This window comes from Pezoporus occidentalis, unplaced genomic scaffold (assembly GCF_034315485.1).
Source record: "Pezoporus occidentalis ecotype Australia unplaced genomic scaffold, CSIRO_AGI_Poc_V1 ctg74, whole genome shotgun sequence".
Classification (NCBI taxonomy): domain Eukaryota; kingdom Metazoa; phylum Chordata; class Aves; order Psittaciformes; family Psittacidae; genus Pezoporus; species Pezoporus occidentalis.
Window position 1 is genome coordinate 2,750,905 of NW_026916093.1, and position 22,577 is coordinate 2,773,481.

Sequence of the window (22,577 nt, forward strand, 5' to 3'; positions counted from 1 at the left end):
AATTAATTACATGCCTAGAATTTTCCTTCTGTAATTCCAAGATGAAATCCCATCAATCAGGATGCAGTAAAAACTGCATATGTGTGCATATGTAAATACACCCTCTAACCATAAATCCTAAGAAAGTTGGAAAGTCTTCTATTTTTTATTCCTCGTTTCTAGGAGAAATCTTGCTTCAAATATTTCCAATATTGATAGCAAGACAAGAAGATAATGACAGACTACCAAAAAACCCAAACCCACATATATATCATTTACATAAAATGTATTTGTAAAAACATGCTATGATTAATTAAGAACTCGTGATTAAGCACCCTATGTTTTGTGATTTTTTTTTCTTTAACTTCTTATGCCTTTCCTTTCTCTTTAAATTCTCTGGGTTTTATTCACTGTCTGTTCCTAATTGATGGATCATGATGGTAAGTGAGCACTCAATATAGAAACTACGAACTACACTTAGTATTTAGTGTACACTATTCACACAGTTCTTTAAGTGCACAATAATGGAAAACTTAATGCAGATTTCCATAGTACTTAAAAATATTGGCCTTATATGACTTAGAGGTGTAGTGGTTTTATTAGACATGTGATTAGCTGTGAATCTAGGATTTCCTACTTTATTTCCTATTTTTTTTTTTTTACATTATATAGAGAAGGTTCAATTTCAGGGGTCTATTCAGAAAGCAAATGAAAAACAAGAAGTGACATCTCATAGGTCTGCCAGAACTAAGAGGGTAACTAATAACAGCAGCAGCTCACCATTTTGTGTACAAACTGTTACTGGTATGCTTGGACATACTCAGCTGCTGCATTTCATAAATATTTGCTGATAGCTTCAGGCAAGTGCTATGGTAAGCATCATTTTGAAGCATTTTAAGCAGATGCTCTGGTGGTAGCACATTTCAAATCTTGTCATAAAGTTAAAATGTATTTCATGAGAAATTGCGTGGTTAAGTATATTCATAAATTTTACTCTCTCCTTCCCTTTTATGTAATCTTTCATGAATGTTCTACACTGATTTTGCACAGGATGCTGTATTTACTTAGGCTTTCCATGCCTAGAAGCTGAGGTAGGACTACTGTTCTCCTTGGTGAATTTGGCAGTGATCCGTGTGCTGACTTGTACTGGATGCATTTGTGCATGCTGGGGCTTCTGCCATACACATGCACACTGGTTTTCTTTTGCATGCTGCTTCTGTCCAGTAGCTGGCTGGCTGGCTGGCTGGCATTACACACAAAAACCTAGGAACTAGAAAAAGATCCTGGGTGTACAAGCTTCTATGTGCCAATCCTTTTTTTCTTCCAATAGTTCCTATCCTAATCCCTTTTTTTTGTTTGTTTGTTTAAGTATAGACAGCCACTTTTCCTTTTCTCACCCAAGAGACTGTGGAACATTTTGCTAACAACTTACCAAAATGCAACTTTTCAAATGAGGCTGTTACACTATCTTACATTAAAATATTAATGTCTTAAATGCCTTGGAGGCGCAGATAACTTAAGAAAATCACCAGTAAATATTACATTTTTTTCATTTTTATTTTGTTTATCATGTTTTAGTTATGTAAAATGGTATTACATGTGATGAAAGTCAAAACTGAACAAGTTTGAAGCAACTGGCATTAAGTATATCGTCTCTGTGTCATAATGTGCTATGTGAGCACCAAAAGTGTATCCTTTTTTCTTTCTAAGTGTGGAGGATTGACAGTAGCAGCTCCAGGTTTGCTAGCATTAGGACAACAGGCTCAGCAGTGCTGAGGCTGAGGCAGCTTTCCTATGCATTTCCAATTAATCCCAGCAGGTTGCCTCTTTGTGGCAAGATTGCCTATAAAGTGCACTGTAAGATTGTGGCACTTCTACAGATGGAAAGGAAAATACTTGTGTGTGTATTTCAGATACATAGCTAGACAGAGCTTGTCTGCAGGCTTTTATACGTGCATGTATTTCGAATATCCTGGGGTGTACAGCACAATGAAGCAAGTGCTCTTTCTCAGCTGAACATCCCAATACTTATTTTGCAAATCAAAAAGAAAACCTGTGCACATATTGGCAAAGTACTGAGATCCAAAGAGTCAAAGCAGACTGTAAGTGATTATTCCTAAAGTTACCATAGCAGACTAGGGTTCTTTTTTTTGTTCGGCACCTCTATTATTCATTTGCTTGTTGTGCAGGTTGTTACTCCTATAGATATATTAATGAATTGTGCTAAGGTACTGGAATTGCTGATACACATCCCATCCCTGATAATGAGTAAATGCAAACATTGATTCCTGTTACTGCTAAAGAAGGGATGGAAGATATACATACAGAATCTCTTACAATTTCTGTAAATGATTAGTTATCACAATCGGGGGGGGGGGGGGGGGGGAAGGTTAAACAGGAGGTTTCATTAATCAACACTCCTAAAACATCCAAGTCACTACTGAATGATAGTTTACTATAATAAATTGTATTTCTTATACAGTGATATTGTTATGCAGACATTTGGAACTGCAAATGAATAGCTGCACATCTTTCGGATCTGTTAATGCATGCCAGATCAGAGCCAAATAGCCAGTAGCTACATAGATATAGTGTGACATTCCTGAATTCTCTTGTTTCTTTCTAGAACCATCTTTGCAGAAGTGGAAGCAGTTAACACAGCAAACATTTTTCTTAATGATATTGTTGGTTGAACCAAAACCCATTTTCCAGAAAAACTTGTATCTTCCTTAACTTTTCATATGAAGTTTAGAAAAATGTTTCCATGATACCTATGATCCAAAATTAAGTTGTTCTTCTATAAGTCCTATATATTCTTTAATATATGATTCAACCCTTTTCTTCGCATTTACTTGCCTGTGAGTTAGATTAAAAATTCATGTTTTCCCCAAAATCTGCCTGTTTAAAATATATAATTGTCTCCTGCAATAAAATAGTAGTAACTTAATGTTTAACATATTGGTGTTCTGACAGATTAAGAAAAAAATCCCAGATGGAAATGCTGCTTTCAGTAATATTTAAAAATTATTTAAACCTTTCTCTGCTACAAGTATGTACTTACTGCACATAGAGAAAAACAATATATATGAATCACTGCATATTCACTAGTGAAAGATGAGCCTAAGATCTAGTTTTGTGATGAAAGTGAATAGTAGGTGATTAAGCTTTAAAAATGAGAACAGAATATTCTATTCATTAGGTAAACTCCAGGTTCCAGTCTGGTGGTAAGATGGATATTCTTACTGGTAACAGCAGGAAATGTTATTTTGATATTTTCCGGCAGGTCAGTACAAATGGTCCTTACATGAGCACTGATAGAAAACTTAACTAAAGGAGTCAGCCTCTAAAATGTATTTCCTAAAACTGCCTAATCCTGTTTAGGCAGTCAAAGTATAGGATTTTATAAATAAGGAAGTAAGTCAAACCAGACAATTTCATATTACCAGTGCATAAAATGAATACTTTTACAGAAAATATTAAGATACTTTTGAAGATGTGCTATGTTTAAAGGTAAAAATCATTGATGGCTTTGAATAGTGAATTTATAGTCTCTATAGAAATTGTTTTTTCAAAAGGTGTTTTGTTTTCACAGAGGGCAAGAAAGTAGGATTCACATTTCTCACAGTTTAAATATTTCTGCAAATTGTATTTATAATTTCATGTATATTGTTCTTAGGGGAAAAAATGCATTTCAAATGAAATTATTTTTATTTTTGATATGAACTTTCCAAAATTAATGGAAAGAATTTATTTTTTTCTACCATAATGCTGTGTCTCCACGCATTTCCCCGGTATTTCACAACATATACTGAGCCTCTGTTTGCCACGCTTAATCCAAGTAGGCTTCCAAATATATGTAATGGCCAGTTTCCTCTCCTCACATAGACCAAGGAAAAGTCTAGCTGACACCCTAATATATACATACACTTCAGCCAGTGAGAAGTCAAACAATACTTTCTAAAAAGTGCTATGGTTGATCAATGAAAAATCAGGTATGTGGCTGTAGCTGAAATTTTTCTTCAACCTACAAAACATTCTGTTGATTTTTCTAACAGAAAAGTTGTACATGTCATCATGCTTTCTTTGGTACCTGATTCCCTGTCCCCAGAAGCTGATGGGAAGAGTCAGGCTAAGAAATGGGATTTGGGGCAAGACTGGAAGCAGGACAAGGAGGGAGGGAAGCTTCTGGTTTCCAGAGACGTCAACTGCTGTGCATGGATAAACTGGTATAATTTGGATTCCTGCAGAGACTTGCTGTTGCAGTGTGTTTAGGTGTGCATGCACAAGCAGGGCCTGGGCAAACAACAGCATCAGCTGGGTTTCTTGCAACAACATAGAGGAAAAACTTTTTTAGCGGCGCCTGTTGTGATAGAATAAGGGGTAGGGGTTTTAAACTAAAAGAGAGTAGATTTAGACAGTAGATATAAGGAAGACATTTTTATGAGGGTGGTGAAACAATGGAACAGGTTGCCCAAAGGGTTGGTAGGTGCCTCACCCGTGGAAACATTCAAGGTCAGGCTGGAGACAGACAGAGCTGATCTAGTGGAAGATGTCATTGCAGGGGGATTGGACATGATGATCTTTAAAGGTCCCTTACAACCCAAACTATTCTATGATTCTGTGATTTCATTCAAATGCAAATGTCAGCTCGAGTTGGAGCAGTATACTTTACATCGTATTTAGAATGCATTATTTTCATTTATGCTTTTTCCTGGCTGCATAACCGTACAAATGGAATGGCTTGGAATACCTTATTTGAAGGACAACATATATGCACTCGTTCTAATTTATGAATGATTACTTTGTAGAGATAGTAAAAAGAAGGCATAACCTAGCTGCTTGCAATGAAAATTGAACCTGGAAATAAAACACAGATGGACTTTTATCCTCAGGGAAAGTTTTAAGTCCCATGAATGCCATAATGCTTGAGAACGTTTTACTGATAAAAATAGAAATTATCCTTCCCAGGAAAGTACAAGATTCTAATCCTTCCATTTTATAAAATTCTACATTGAAGGGAGGGAACAAGATGATACTGGTGTGAATTCCACTAATTCTTGAAATAACCACTGCATCTAAATTGAAGTGTTTCAAAGCAGCGTAAGATACTGCTGCTGATTGCCAGAGGTGAGGGATTCTCAATTACCTGAAGTGCTAGTGACCTACACAGCAAGGACAGGAAGCCTTGGTTTTGGTAACCACTTGGGAAAGAGGTTTATCATAGATGGGGAATGATCCTTGCTTTGAAATCTACAGATATTGAAGACAAATTGCCTCAGTCAGATGAAGGAGTAATATTGGTTGATTTAGTCTTTTTTTTTCTTCATAGTTATATGGATCAGGTTTGAAGTATAATGACTGGACGGATAATGGCTTCTAGGCAACAGAATCTCTTTTGCTTAACTACAGGCTTTTTTGACTCTGAAATGATTCAGGCTCTTGAAAAAAATGCAACCTGCGATGTCTATTCTGAAGAAAAAAATGTGAAATGAGGGAACTAATGGTAGTAAAGAGGAAGAGATTTAGCTATTTTATAGTAACATGGATTTGACAATTGGTTACTAAATCTGATCATGAAATGAGTATTAGAAATAGCTAGAGAGAAGAATGAACAAATACAAGATGCATCTAAAGGTCTGGAGGCTTACCAAATATCCAGCTGATGTCAGCAGTTCTGAATGCTGAAAAATTTTTACAGCTAGATTTTTTAAAGTAGCACTATTAATACAGTTAATGTTCTCCTGACTATGGAGAAGTTAGAGCAAAAAGGTTTCCTCTCCTAATTTATCACAATGCTTTGCCAGCAGGAATCTACTTAATTATATCTTAATGAATGCCATGAAGTTGCTTGCTTTTTCTTTTTTTTTTCAATACAGAACTCCGTATTTCAAGAAATGGAGCTATAAATGCATAATATTAAATTCATTTTTTTAAATAAGAATGTTAGAATATGTTGACAGTGTATGATCATAAAGCTGTGATTTAAACAAGTGCTCTAAGGAAACTTTAAAGGAGTTTTTGGTCTAAAGGCTGGATTTCATACACAGATTAAACTTTGGTCTCATGAAAGTTGAGAATAGAATTCAGATTATCTTCAAAGAGTCACGCAGAGTAAAAGATATTGTTATATTAAAAGAAATAGATGAAAGAAAATTAATACATTTTGTATATCTAATAATTTTAAAGTTATGTAGATATATAATTGCACATCTTTGTTGAAAGAGTTGTATAATGTATTGATAGGTAATTATGATATATTTAGACGTAATGCATCTGCTGTTGTAAAAGATATGTTGGTTTTTTACATTATTTTTTTAATACCTATTAATTCAGAAAATATTTGTCTTTTACTACTGTTTTCATATACTCTCTGTTAAGGGAAGGAATAGCAACAAGGTTAAGTAGTTTTTGTCAGATGCAGTTACCTCTCTGACTAATGTCACTGAAATAGGTTCATGATAAGAAGCTTCTAAGTATAACAGGCAGCATAAACACGAATAACTTAGACTAGTCTGATCTTTTCATCTAGTAACATATACTCCAGAAAGAAGTATTGAGGAACCAGAATTTAGTTGCAGGGAAACTGAAATTATTCTTCTGATTGATGCTTACTATTACATGTTACTCTGATGAGTAAAAAAACATAGTTCCTTACTATACAAAATCTGTAATATTCATTCACAATGAAAATGGCTCCCCAATGATTATTTAAGCCAAACAAGATTTCATTGTCACTGGGGAGTGGTTAAGCAAGAAGATCTTGGGATTTGAATAATAATTGGTTTGAAACAAGTGATATTCCATACAGTTCTATCTATACAGAAAGTAATGAATATGGTAGCCACGGTCTGAGAGATCAGTATCAGGACTATAATGAAAGTTGAATATTTTTCAGTCTTTGGAGCTTTTCAAATGTCCATACAAGCTAATGAGCTAATTTAGATAAGCATTAAACATGAATTTAATCACATTACTGGTAATTACTAGCAGACACACAATATGAAGGCTTTTTTGTTTCCTTCAAAAGTTGTAATTAACCATAAAAAAAGTAAATCATTTGACCTCATGCATTGCATATAAATGACTCGACTAAAGATTTTATGTTGCTTAGCTTAGACAGTTTTTTTCTCATATATTATTTAGCTGAAAGTAAAAGTCTATTTTTTCCCACATGTTAACTTAAGAGCAAAATCAGACTGTATTTCTGAAGTGAACCTGAAAACCAAACACATTTTCTAAAAGCATACAGCATACGTTTGTATCTGATATGTGTCCTCATCCCCAAAACATCTCCTATGCTGATCATGAGTAAACAGGTAAACATATATTTCCAGTAACCTCCCCAGCTCCTCTGAAAAGTTTAAGCTTAAGCACGTGAGGGTCTTGTGGATTAGAACAAAAATTGCACTCAAGTAAGACCCAGTGTTTCACTTTGCAAGCATCATGTGGACAGACATACCTGGTCCAAAAGACTTGAGAGAACTTGAGAGAATCTGACTGCCTACACCAGGCAGGAGGCTGTGCTCCCCATGAATTTCAATGACAGAAGATAATGGCCGGAGTATAAAAAGTACATAAAAAATTATAAAAGCATTTCGAGATGAAGTTTCCAGTCCTAGGAATGCATGGCCAAATAAATATGCTTAGCTTGCTTGTTTTAAAGGAAAAGAGGCTTTATGCAGTGCTAGCAACTTACGTATATAGAGATTGGCCCCTGAAGTTATGATTCTGGAAAGAAGTACTTAATAATTTAATTTCAAATAACGGAAGTGAACTGTTTTTTGAAAGCTGGCAAATGATTATGACTCTTCCAATTTCTCTTGTGCAGTCAGGGAGATTGCTTTCTCATTTAACAGAGTAGTGAACTCATCTACTTTTCCATTTTTCAATGGACCATTGCTCAAGAGCACATCTTCCACTCCTTTACTCATGTTACTCGGAAGTCACACATTTCAGCAGCACTGAGAGATGAAGATTTATATGAAAATAGATAAAATGCCTTTTTTCCAATGGATTATCACTTAAATAAAATCATTAAATTAAAAGGCTTTTGAAAATGATTTTTTTCACTGTAAGAATTGGTGGAGAAGACATTTTTTGTATAATTAATTTTTCAGTAAAGATGTTCAGCCAGCTCTTTGACCAGCTCTGTTATCTGTGCCTTTGATTGTGCTGAAGACTGTCTTTGGGTTCTAGCAGGTCAGCTGCCAACCTAAGCTAGAATATGCTTTTGCACACAGGAAAGTGAATGAAGGAGAATCAAGCCAAAGCTACATTTTCCCTATCTCAGATATGACTAACAAAATAGGCAATCTTAAGATCTTCCCTTCAGCATACTTATGTGTCATGTGGACTTTTTATGAAAACTCCACAGTATTTGGGATAGGAGCTAGCAGAATTCATCAGACAGAAGTGTAGTTACTCAGCTATAGGGATGCAGGTGTCAAGCAGAAGGCAGAGTAGTCAACATGTTTGGGTACTTCTGTTGTGTAAATTTTTTTCTGCTTCTTACAACTGTTTCTCCTTCCTGCCTTTCACCCTACTGTATTCTTCAGCTCTACTTTAAAGCATTTTGCTTTCTTCCGTCCTCTCTTTTCCTCTGATGTAGTCACACTTTCTTCTTTTGTTGCTTTTGCAGCTGGGTAATCCTTGCTGCAAAGATCATTCCTGAAAAACTGTGGAGCCGTAATGTCTCCTGCAATTGCATTCTTTAGTTTATTTATGTTATACATCTTTCTCTTGTGCTCTGTTTATATAAGCAGTTACAACAGTGCAGCATGCTATCTACAGACTAATTAGAATTTACCATAATAAATACAACTATTAATCGTGAATTTCATTTGTTGTTTTTTTTTTCTCTAATAAGGGCTTGATATAATCCAGGACAATGACAAGAGAATAATCATTAATAACAAGCACATAGTATTTACTAATTCATTAAAACTGCTCATTAATTTACTTAAAGGCTAAAGATTAGAGGAACATGCCATTTATGTAATTTACTGTAAATGAAGAACAAAAATATCTTCCCTGGGAATTATACTTTTCATGAAACTTTGTGGAGTGCATGAAGGACCATGGGAGTGGAAGGCTACCCCTGTTTAGTGAATAAAGTTTAATTCTCAGCCAGAGCACTCACAAGCTGCATGGTACATGTGTGAAATTAGATTAGGTAAGTAAGAAAAAACATTTTGGTTTTCCCCCTCTGACTGCATGGAATATTTCTTGCTATGCTTTTTCTGCCCTGTCTATAGCAAATGGAGACCTTATCCCTGTGTCTCATCTTGGCTCTGTTGTGTTTAGCTAATGTAATACAAAAATAGAAAATACCAACTTCTTGCAAGACTGTAAGATTTGACTGGGAAAGAGAGCTTAACTTTTCTGGTTTTGCCTCAGGCACATCTCAAATTAAAATACAGCCATTTCTTTGATTTTGCCAAACTATCTACCAGAGATACCTTATAACAACTACCAATGTATTCTTTTGCTTATGTTTGTCACAGTCTGGCTTTTTATAATACTCTAATTGCACTTAGATGTACTCCTGTTTTTTTCACTATGTCAAATTTCAGTGTTAAAAATTTCTAGTTGTTAGAAGCTCAGTTTTGGTTAACAAACATATGATTTTGTGCTACCTCTTTAGGATTCTTCCTCAAGACCCTAGAGCATTTTATCTCTTCTGTTGATGTGCAAAATTTTACCCTAAGTAAGTTTGCTGTTTAGTAATAATACTGAGAAAGCATGCAATGATGAGAACATATGGTGACAACTCAAGAAAGAGAAAGGCTATTAGAAAGATTGTGTATCTGGATAAGCCTGTAACCTTTCCTGGTTTCAACAACAGTCATCTTTCATGGTGTTGAAAGGCTGCTTGACACTGTTGGGGTGCTGAGGAAATACGCAACCGTGTTCCAGTAATGTGCTGAAAAGGTACCTAATGCAAAGCTGTACGAACTTGGCCACTTCAGCTCCACTGCTCGCTCTGTGGAAGTCTGTGTCTGGGCTGTTGAATCATGAAAACTAACTTACTTGAGGTGTTGAATGTACCAGTGCACTGGATGACTTCATATAGTTTATTAAAGGGAATATTCTTCAGTGAACTTCATTATTCTCCCGAACTATGAAAACAGATTTTGAAACTAAAATAATCAAAATATAAACCATAATGGGCATTAGCTGAAAAAATACCCAGTTTCATTTCTGTTTCTTTTTGTTATAAATTATTTCATGCCTACTGTGTCCCATGTTTCCAAATTTCCAGTGCAAAGAGTCTAACCTCTGTGAAATATGTTCTGAAACTCATTTGTATTTGATATCTCCGAACACAAAATTGTTTGCAAGTTATAAAATTTAGGTGTGGACTTATGCAGGTAGTGCAATATGCAGTAAAACCTTAAAAATTGCATTCCAAAAGAATTGTTGTTAAGTCCTTCAGGGTGGGACTAGATCATTCTCCTGGATCATGGCAGAGGAAGCAGTGCACTGTAGGCATTACTTATTCAAGTGTACAGTTTATAACTGTCATTTTGAAGATTTGTTTTTTATAAGCATATGGAACAGGTATTCAGTGCTAGTCCATGAGAGACCTATGTTACTTTATACGACATAATGATCCAAAATGCTTGAGGCAGCATCTTTTACCCCCTTCCCTCCCTCTTTTTTTTTTGTGTCATGGGAAAGGCACTATGGAAATGATAGTAATTTTTCTTGTCTCAGTGATTCAGTATGTGCTGTAAAAGTTAGAAGAAATACTCCTATACCATGCTTGCCATTCTCCTTCTCCCTATCTTTGTATCATCAAATTTTAAACAAAATAATAATCATCTGAGGTCATTTGACCCGTGCAGCTCTTTCAGTCAGTTAAATTTAAAAAAAAATCAATGCTACTGAATGGGTAAAAAAACATGGCTTGTGTGCCTATGGAAGAAGAAGGTTTCAGTGGGATCTTGTTCATTCTGTGAGTTGCTGTGACCTCTGGATGAGCAGAAAGTTGCACATGAATATGTAGGCAAGCACCAGCAAGGCAGATGTTACACTTGCTGACCTCCACTCACTGAAACTGATGATAATCAGTTTGGCTGTCATTCATTGTCCTTTTGAGGCTTTCTCACAGCAAATGAATGCCAAGCAGACATATTTGATCCTGCAGGTCCGGCCAGAAATTAGGTTTAGACTCGGATGTTTTGGAATGAATCCGAGTTGAGTTTGACAACAAAGGGAAGGCTGCTGCAGTAACATGCGCAGATGATACACTTCTCAATCTGTTTGTATGCTCCAGAGCAAGGAGATGTTGGGGACCTTTCCTGCCTTTCTTTTAGCTGTGGATATGAAGGCAAAATATGCAATAATGTCAAAACATATAATTCATTTACACAGACAAACTGGCCACTGAAGTTGCACCTATGTAACCTAATGAATCAGTGTTTCACTTAATAACTAGTAAATAATCAATGACCAGCAGCAGAAGTCTTCTGCTTTGTAATTTGGAAATTAGAATAGGATGAGTGCACACGTATTAAATAGTAAGACTAAACATATTCTCACACATAATAACATCTTATATACATTAATCACTGACAAGCTAAACTCTGTTTAATTAAAAAGCAAAAGCAAATTTTTTGTATTTCTTAATTAGGTGTTTTTTTTCTCTGTAGTATTGCATAAATGGCTTTCAGAGGTGCTGCAATGTTGTATGAGGATGAACATGCACCTGCATATACTGGACAGAAGGAATCTGACAGCGGATGCACAATAATGTTCAAAGACCAAAGCATATAAGGGTTTGTAAAACTTAAAAGCTGCAGTGGGATAGTAATAGAAGATAGGTTCTTAGAGAACTAAAGGCTGGAGCCAACAAAAAAAGGTACAAATATTAATGAAAGTGTTATAATCAATATTATTTGGAAATCCTATTTTGTGCACGCTGTATGAAATATGGGTCTTAGTGTTTTCTATTAATTTTAGTCCAGTGAACATTTCTCACAACTATGCACTTACACTCCAAGTACAAATTGCATCTTAGTATTTCTTTTTGTATGTTGCAGTATAATCTGAGAGTGATATTGAGATATATACCTGCCTCACTAGACTTCAGAAATCTGTTGATTTCAAATTATGTCTTCTGTTTCTGTTTTGCCTCACTTACCCTGAAGTGTTAGGTGTATAACCATAGCACATTACCTTCAATATCTGCTTTCTGAGAAACTATTCATCACCATTCCTCTGCTTCTAGTGCAAAATCCTGTCCTATGCTTTTTGTTGCCGCTGGTACTTTTTTTGGATGCAGCTTGGATTTAGATGGAGTTACAGTTAATGCTCCTCCATAAAACGTTTTGCCTGGGATGGCAAAACCCAGGATCCTTTGATGTTGAAAAATGAGGAAGCAGTGGCCTTGAGGCTCATGCAGGCAATTGCTGTATTCTAGTACTGGTCCTTGATGGAGCTCTCCACTCTAAATTTCTTGAGCACTTGGTGTCACATAGGTGTGTGCCTCACAGCCATCCCAAAACTCAGAAAACAGAAATATCCTGAGTGTGACTTGGAAGTGGAGTGAAAAAAATTTGCATGGAAAAAAAAAAAGACAGAAACTTAGAGGTGTACAACGGAGACAGTGTTGGTACATGCTGGAATTTAGACTATGGGGCTGTAACTGCAGCTTGCAGTGCAGGAATATGCATGACAGCACATCAGGAAAGTCAGCCTGGCCCTTTTTCAGTCTGCAGTTTTGTATGTGCTGATCTATTATTCCAGCATAACTGTACTGGGCCAGGAGGGCTGTACTGTGCTTTTGCAAGCAGTTACTCCCCTATCAGGACTGTACTGGACTGTATTGGTTTGGCAAGGAAAGCCTGGGCAAGCAAATCCCCTCTCTCTGCCCCCTATATTTCCTCAGAGGACAGTAATTGGAAACAGTGATGTTACCTCAATAATATTAAGGTGATCCCTTGATTATTTTGGTTTTCAATTGCCTTTCCACTACCAGCAGTGGAACAGTAAAATACGGTATTGAGGAAAAGATGTTTCTAAAATACTGTGGTGTATTTCTGAGTTACTACATGTCCTTTACCATTATTCTGACCAGTTGATCTCTCAGTGTTACAGAGTCTTTGGGGTGGTGCTTGCCATGTGAGGTTTACACCTCAAAGCAGAGCCACTGTTGGCAATGACCTGGGCTTTTAAAACTGCAGCAAGCAATTTTCATACTGTAGTGTGAGCTTGGGAGCACTCTCCAGTTGCATGAGTTTTAGTGCCATTTGTTAACTTGGGCTGTTTCTTATTCCAAAGCTTTTAGCCTCTGTTTCCACGTCACTGTCGAATGCAGACATGATCCCTGCTGGCTAAAAAGGTATTCAGAAAGATGAAAAGAAATGGCTTTTAGACAAGGGTGAAATAGTCTCTCATTTGTATCCATGAATACATTTTTGACTTTGAGATTTTATCCAAGGATTTATTTATTTTCTTTTTAAGAAAACGCACTGAAGATTTTTAAGATTTGTAAAAATGAACCTTAAGAGCATTTGCTAATAATAAATGTATTAACATAATAAATACACTATGCATAATATCATGTGGTTGGAACCAAGTCAATTTTCTTCATAACCTAGCAATCCCATTTCAAAAGTTCAGTTTCCTCCATGTTTTTTTTTCCCCTTTTCAGATGTGTGTCCTGACTAGAAAAAACTTCTGTCTTCATGGCAACTAAAATCTTAGCAGCAGCACAAAACCAGCCGAGAGTGATATTCAGCTACTGAATCCTCAGAATCCTGTCCTGTGTGAGACCTTAATCTTGGCTTTAGAATGAACACTTTTTTAAATACACAAGACAATGCAATCTCTAAAAAATCATGATCCTGGGGCTTTCTGTAACATAGGCTCTCAGTTTTGAAGGAAAAAGGGAAAACCAGGAAAACACTCCTGCCTGTGCAGCTGAAAATTAGAAACCAGGTAGGATGATACTAGAAGAGTCTAAGATTGTAGTTTAGAGGCCAGTGTTACTTTTCCAGGCTCTTTAGCTCAGGAAACCCCTCATGTCTCACAGTTTGTTTATTCTCCATACATTATTCTTTTCAGAGTGACATTTACTTTCAGTCATAAATGTGTGCAGGAGTTTGGTTTGTTTTGTTTATTTTGTCTGGGGAAAAGTATTAGCCAGGTTGTACTTTCATACCAGAAATGTTATTGTTTGGCTTAGACATGCAATTAAAAAAAGAAATAAGAACTGTTGATTGCTTCTGGTATTAAATATAACGATATGAAGTAAATAAAGTACAAAGTGGCATAGTATTTATTAGCCGATTCCAGTTTATTTGTTGAACCAAGCATCATTACTGCCTGTGAACGGAACTCATTCTGCTGGTGTCAGTGATGTGCTTAGCCCTGCAAGCTTGAAAGCAGCTGGTTATGGCTGAGAAAAATGCTAAATAGGGTTTGAAACACTGTTCCATGATTGCCAAAGCACTGGTACTATTTTAGCCTGAAGAGAGGGATTTTGTGTTCAAGCAGAGATGGCAGAGAAACCTCAACCACCTTCAAAATTGAATGTGCAGGACTGTTTCTGTATGAGGTAGGCTGAGTCTAGGAGCCACACAGCTAATTCTGTGGTGATGTATGACATGCTATTTCCAAATTCATGCTTCTGAGACTTCATTGAACTGTGTGGCTTTAACATATTCGGGTCTCCTCCAATATGAACACCTGCTTTATTTGTGCTTCCCCCATTGCACAGACACTAATGCATCTTTAAGTATGGCAAAACTGGTATAAATACTGGTATGAATACAGTTAACCAGAGGGACTCCCAGGTCCTCTGCTGAAAAATTATTATGAAATAGATGGAATTTTAATTATTATTAAATACATGGACACAGAAATAACTCTCTGATAAACCTGGTGTTAATGCAGTGATGCCATATAGGCCATTGGTAGACCAAAAGCTGTTGTCATGCTAGAGATGCAATTGTGTAAGTACTAGGAAGGAGGAACTGATTCACACAGACTACCAGAGACAGAGTCTCTGAGGTGCAAGTCATTTGTCCTGCCTAAGCAGAAGGTGATCCTGGCCTTGGAACTTGTTTATTGTTTGGTTTTCCTGTGACCTGGCTGTTCCCTAGGGGCAGAACAGTGCACGGGAGGATTTCAGAGTCTGCAGTTTTCCGGTTGGGTACTGTGCAGATGATGTAAACAACTGCATTGCAGTCAAAAGGGATCATATGGTAGGGAACTGCACCCTGGAGTGCCTCTTTCTCTCTTCACCAAGCTCAAGAACATCAGTGGGATGTACATTTTCCTTTGTTATGGTAAGCTGTTTATACTTAAGCTAATTATAATGTACTGAAATAAGTTATTGGGTTTTTTATTGCCATCATGGGTGCTGAGGAAGCAAAGGACTCTAAAAGGGAGTCTTGCAAGGGTATCACTTTGAAAGAAGTGAGAAACACGTCTTGTTTCATCAGAAACTATGTTCTGGACACAGCAGAAACATATGGGAAGGTGAAATGCTCTCATGTCCTGGCAGCTTTGGGATCTCATAGAAAACAGTGCCAAGGGCAATACAGGATCACAGCCACCACAACAGACCAATACTATGTGGAAAAAGGCTAAACTTGGTACCTGTAGTGGGGCCTGCTGTAAAAGACAACACTGCTCAAAAAGACTGAAGTCATGTGAACTCAAAGGGACCAATTATTTTTTTTCAGCTGTGCTGGTCTCAGCCTGAAGGCACCTGCTGAACTATTCCTGCTCTCATTTCAATCCAGGAAATTCACAGGTGGTTCATGTCAGATTATGGGGACCTTCATAATTATCATTTTGATGTTACTATTTCTCTGCTCACTGTATTTCAGTGCTTTGATCAGGGGACTGGTTTTCCTTATAGTCACAGATGGTTGCTGTTTGACAGCCTGACAGGCAGACAAAATAAATAGGCAATATGAAAATAAAATATTCTTTTGTTTTGGTGAGTCAGACCAATGCCATGTGGGTAGACACTGCTCTGTAATCCTCACACCTGCATTAGAATGGGCAGAGAGAGTTGTGTGTAATGGTGCACAGGGATCCTGCATCATTCTCTCCCAGACTGTCCTGCTGAGGATTTGATCAACAAATCTGAGCTTGCAATGAAATATCGCTATTACTTTTTCGATTAAGGTAGTAAGCGTTGTCATTACATAGTGCTGTGAAATTTCAAAGGGTTAGTCTGCAAAAATCCCATCTGGCAAAGATGTGCCTGATGCTGCATATCAATGGAAGTTTTGAGCACAGATCAATAGCAGGATGAAATGCTACATAATTATTGTGTGTATGTGCCTGTATCTTCTTCTCTGCATTCACAATGTTAAAAAAATAAAAGAACAAAAAATGAGTTGCAAAAAAGTCTTCACAAACTGTTGAGGTCACCAAAGACACAGATTCTAATATAGCAATAAACCTAGTTACCTAGGCAATATAAGTCTCTTTTTATGACAAATGTCTTTATTATGAAAAGAGAAATCCAATATCAATAGTGATTTCGAAATCGATTAAATGCTTTGGATTAAGGACTGTACATTGACATCTGTGGCAACTTGAAGAAAAGTGACATCTGGTTGGTGAACTCTCCTGGGGTAATTCAGTGGATTGGAAATCTGGTTTTACATAAAGAAATTGTTACTGACCTATTGATGTGAAATGACATTGCTTCCCTTTTGGCAGCTTAGTCAGTAATAGCGAAAGTTAGTCCCACCAACTTAGATTGATCTTTTCCCAGGTAAAGGAGAAAAAGAATCAAATACAGAACTCGTAGCCTGGCCGCAGAAAAAGATGACAGCATGACAAATTTCTCTTTCTCATTGTGTATTAATTAAAGTGAGCTTAAAGCTATACATTTTGTCGTTACCTTTATTTCAATTGAAAATAAGGAAGCTACCAAGAAAACAGATTTTATTTTATTGATATACTACTTAGCTGAAGACCAGCTCTTTATATTCAGTACATGAAACAAAGGTTTAATGTAAATAGCTCCAAAGCTATTTACATTAGCTCCATTACCAGGGAAGCTTTTGTATAAAGTTCTCTCTTTTCTGTTTCCTGGTTCAGGTTCAGCTGGCTGCTGAGGCTAAACAGCAGTTTGTCAAGTACTTCTGCAGAAAAGGAGAATCAAGCCTGTTATTCCTAAGGGATGAAGGGGGGAAAGAAAGAAAGAAAATAAAAAGTGGTGTTAATTTTTATTTAGGATTTAATTCCTTTTGGAACCCAGCAGTGCATAAATGCCTATGACTCGCAGGTCAGAGTTACAGCTTAGGATCTTTGAGAGCTTTGCCCTCATTGCAAAGACTGCATGTCCCATCAATCCACAATTAATAGAATAAAACATACTCGGGGGTGGCTTTGGGTGCTAATCTTTTGCCTTTTGCACCCTGTGGCTACTTAGAAACCCAGGGCGTGAAATTTTCAGCTGGCAGAGGGGACAGAGACATGTGGGACACACATAGGCATGGAGGGCACAGGGCCAAGGCTGCAGCAGGTCAAAGAACAGCTTGCATAATTCAATCCTGAAAGTATTTTTAAGGAAAGTATTTTAAACCATTCAATTTCTTTAAAATGGTAGATACTGTAATTTTTAAATTGAATTTGTTTTGCTTGATACGCATAAAAACACATTATGTTTCATTGAGAAAAAAAATAGGTAGAAATTGCAAAAACTTGTTCTCAAATACTTTGCTAATGTCAGTACAATCTGGAAATCAGAATCATAGAATACGATCATAGAATAGTTAGGGTTGGAAAGGACCTTAAGATCATCAAGTTCCAACCCCCCTGCCATGGGCAGGGACACCTCACATTCAACCAAGTCACCCAAGGCTCTGTTCAGCCTGGCCCTGAACACCGCCAGGGATGGAGCATTCACAACCTCCCTGGGCAAACCATTCCAGTGCCACACCACCGTTAACAGGAAAGAACTTCTTCCTTATATCCAATCTAAACTTCCCCTGTTTAAGTTTTAACCCATTACCCCTTGTCTTATCACTACAGTCCCTAATGAAGAGTCCCTCCCCAGAATCCTTACAGGTCCCCTTCAGATACTGGAAGGCTGCTATGAGGTCTCCACGCAGCCTTCTCTTCTCCAGGCTGACCAGCCCCAACTTTCTCAACCATGTCTTCATACAGAAAGTGCTCCAGCTCCCTGATCATCCTCGTGGCCCTCCTCTGGACTTGTTCCAACAGTTCCATGTCCTTTTTATGTTGAGGACACCAGAACTGCACACAATACACCAGGTGAGGTCTCACAAGAGCAGAGTAGAGGGGCAGGATCACCTCCTTCGACCTGCTGGTCACGCTCCTTTTGATGCAGCCCAGGATACAGTTGGCTTTCTGGGCTGTGAGTACACACTGCCGGTCCATGTTCAGTTTCTCATCGACCAACACCCCCAAGTCCTTCTCCGCAGGGCTGCTCTGAATCTCTTCTCTGCCCAACCTGTAGCTGTGCCTGGGATTGCTCTGACCCAGGTGTAGGACCTTGCACTTCTCATGGTTAAATTTCATGAGGTTGGCATCAGCCCACCTCACAAGCATGTCAAGGTCCCTCTGGATGGCATTCCTTCCCTCCAGCGTATCTGTCGACCAAAACACACAGCTTGGTGTCATCATAAACTTGCTGAGAGTGCACTCAGTCCTGCTGTCCATGTTGCCACAAAGACGTTGAACAAGACCAGTCCCAACACCGATCCCTGAGGGACACCACTCGTTACTGGTCTCCAGCTGGACATTGAGCCATTGACCACAGCTCTTTGCGTGCAGCCATCCAGCCAGTTCTTTATCCACCGAGTGGTCCATCCATCAAATTGATGTCGCTCCAATTTAGAGACAAGGATGTCGTGCGGGACAGTGTTGAACACTTTGCACAAGTCCAGGTAGATGACATCAACTGCTCTACCCCTGTCTATCAGTTCCGTAGCCCCATCATAGAAGGCCACCAAATTGGTCAGGCGGGATTTCCCCTTAGTGAAGCCATGCTGGCTTTCACCAAGCACCTTGTTTTTCATGTGCCTTAGCATGCCTTCCAGGAGAATCTGCTCCAAGATTTTGCCAGGCACAGAGGTGAGACTCACTGGTCTGTAGTTCCCTGGGTCATCCATTTTCCCCTTCTTGAAAATGGGGGTTATATTTCCCTTTCTCCAGTCACCGGGAACTTCATCTGACTGCCATGATTTTTCAGATATGATAGCCAGTGGCTTAGCAACTTCATTTGCCAACTCCAGACACCCGCGGATGGATTTCATCAGGTCCCATGGACTTGTGCACGTTCAGGTTCTTAAGATGGTCTCGAACCAGATCCTCTCCTAAACTGGGCCCAAGGTCTTCATTCTCACAGTTCCTGCGTCTGCCTTCCAAGACTTGGGTGGTGTCATCAGAGCCTTTGCCAGTGAAGACTGAGGCAAGGAAGTCATTAAGAACCTCAGCCTTCTCCAAATCCTGTGTAGCCAGTTCTCCTGATAGCTTCTGGAGAGGGCCCATGTTGTCCCTGGTCTGCCTTTTATTTGCAATGTACCTACAGAATCCTTTCCTGTTATCTTTCACATCCCTTGCCAAGTTTAATTCTAACTGGGCCTTAGCTTTCCTAACCTGGTCCCTAGCTTCCTGGACAACATCCCTATATTCTTCCCATGCCACCTGTCCTTGCTTCCACTTATTATAAGCCTCTTTTTTCAATTGAATTTTCCTCAGGAGCTCCTTATCCATCCAAGGAGGTCTCCTGGCCCTCCTGCTGCACTTCCTTCTGGTTGGGATGCAACACTCCTGAGCTTGTAGCAGGTGATCCTTGAATATCAACCAACAGTCTTGGCCCCCCCTGCCCTCAAGGGCTATATCTCATGGAACCTTACTAAGCAGGCCAAAATCTGTTCTCTTGAAGTCCAGGGCAGTGAGCTTGCTGCACGCTCTTCTCATTATCCTCAGGATCTCAAAATTGACCATTTCATGATCGCTGCAACAAAGGCTGCCCTGGAGCATCACATTTCCAACCAGCCCTTCCCGGCTGGTGAGCACGAGGTCAAGCATGGCACCTCTCCTTGTCGGCTCCTCTATTACTTGCAGAAGGAAGTTGTCTTCCACACAATCGAGGAACCTCCTGGATTGCTTGTGCCAGGCTGTACTGTCATCCCAACAGATGTCAGGGTGGTTGAAGTCACCCAAGAGAACAAACGCCTGTGAGTGTGAGGCTTTTCCTTTCTGTCTATGGAGTGCTTCATCCACAGAGTCCTCTTGATCAGGTGGCCCGTAACAGATCCCCACAGTAATGTCCCCCATAGCTGTTCTCCCTTTAACCCTGACCCACAAACTCTCTATTGACTGATCACCTGTCCCCAGACAAAGTTCCATACTCTCCAGCTTATCCCTAACATAAACAGCAACTCCCCCTCCCCGTCTGCTGGGTCTGTCTTTTCTAAGCAGCCTGTAACTTTCACTCCAGTCATAGGAGCCATCCCACCATGTTTCTGTGATGACTATTATATCATGCCCCCATAGACATGCACATATCTATAATTCCTCTTGTTTGTGCCCCATGCTACAGGCTTTTGTATAGAGGCATCTGAGCCGAGCTCCAAATGACTATGGCTCATTGGCTGGAGTATCTCTACATTGCTGCATTTATTATAGATGCTGGCAACTGACTGCGAGTGTTGGGATGGAATGATGCCCCCCTCCCCCAACACATCTAGTTTAAAGCCTTCTTGACCAGTCTGGCAAGCCTCCTACCAAAACCGCTCAGAGCAGCTCCACCAGCCCCCAGTAGACCTAGCCTCCCAAATTCAGTCTCATGCTCTAAATACCCAAACTGCTGGCTACAGCACCACTGCTCTAACCATTTATTAAGCTGGCAAATCTGCCTAGCCTTTTTAAGGTCCTCCCCTTTATCCTGGAGAATTGATGATAAGACAATCTGAGCTCCAGAGCCCCTAACCACCTCTCCCAGGGCTCTGTAGGCCTTCTTAATGTTCTCTGGGCTACTGCTGTCACTGTATCACTAGCATCCACATGGATCGCTAGAAGTGGGTAATAGTCAGTGGAACTTAGTAGAGCAGGCAGCCTCTCTGCAACATCCCTGATCCGAGCCCCTGGTAGGCAACACACCTCCCTTGAGACTGGGTCAGGCCAACAGATGGGTGCCTCTGTGCCTTTCAAAGCAGAGTCCCCTACCACAATAACCGGCTGCTTTTTCCGGGCAGCACCAGTAGCGATCTTCTTTACCAGTGCACCGGCTGGCTGGTCATGTGGCCAGGTGTGAGTTCCATCATTAGCCCCCTGCAGAGCTGAAGCCGTTCTGGGTGGGGTGATCAGGTTTAGGAGGAAGCCCCTTGCTTTTAATTGTCCTCTTCGTCCTTCCTTTGTTGTTGTTTATTTGTTCCCAGCTTCCTGGGTTAACGCCCTCCTCTTTCCTCCATGAGCTGCGATGGAGGACTGAGGCCCCTGCACAGTTGGAGCCTGCAGCAAGCAGCCCTGCTTCCCCGACACTTTTTAGCTTCTGACAGCGTCCCGCAGCTCAGCCCCTGCTGCAGGAGGGCCTCCAGCAGTGCTCACCGAGTGCAGCCCTGCCCCTGTGCACCCTCCCCTCACCAGACCGGTGCAGGCACTTTCTGCACCCCGAGCCCTGCGCTGCAGCCTCCCCTCTCATGGGCTCTGTCTGGTGCCGGCTTTGCCACCGCCGGGGCAGCCAGAGCAGAGCTCCCAGGCCGGACCCTGACAACCAGGTGCCGCCTCACCACCCCTTACTCGTTCGCGCTCCCTGGGTCAGGTTTTCACCCAGTCAGGGCTGGTGCCGCTGCTCCTGGCTCCGCCCCGTGTGAGTCAGCTGCTCGCTCTCGTCAGCTGAGCTGCCGGCTCCTGGGCAGCTCCTGTCGAGGGCTTGAGGCTCCCTCGGTGGCTCTCGGCGCTCCGAGTTGAGGCTCCTGGACGCTGATCTCCCCCCGCTCCGGTGTTGAAGGCGCCCTCTCTCGAGCTGCTCACCTCAGCAAGTGACTCAACAGCACTGTAACTTTTTATTAATAGCTGTAAATTTGTATGAACAGCTCTACCGGCGGAAACAACCATAAACACAGACAGAAGAAGAGTGTTTCCACAGAAGAAATTGCTTGGTAATTGTTTTTAAGTGCTTTCTCACATTAAGATAAATTAAAGTCATTGAAGAGTGTATCTTAAAGGGTCAAGAGGAGAACATAGAAGATCTTATGAAGAAATAACCAGCAATTAAATTTTAAAAGCATACAAAAATACATATGAAATGCATATATTGAGACTTACGGATTATTTCCTAGACATTTGAAGTAGATGCTAATGCTCAAATTCTTTTTAATTTCAAGTATTAAAGAAAGTTAAAGACACCTCTGTGTAGCAATGAGTATCTGAAAATGAATTGACTACAACTAAGTTGATGTGCATTGAAAATGTTTATTATTTGTACCCGAGTTGCATTCTGCTACTTTTTCTATCAAGTTCTGTTGCTTCTCCCAGAATCTGCAAGAGGCTTATTTGTCTAATTTTTTCCAGCCCAATGTTATTTATAAAAGGATATCTTAGAAAATAGTTGAAACTGTTAATGCTTTTATTATTGAATCATACTCCAA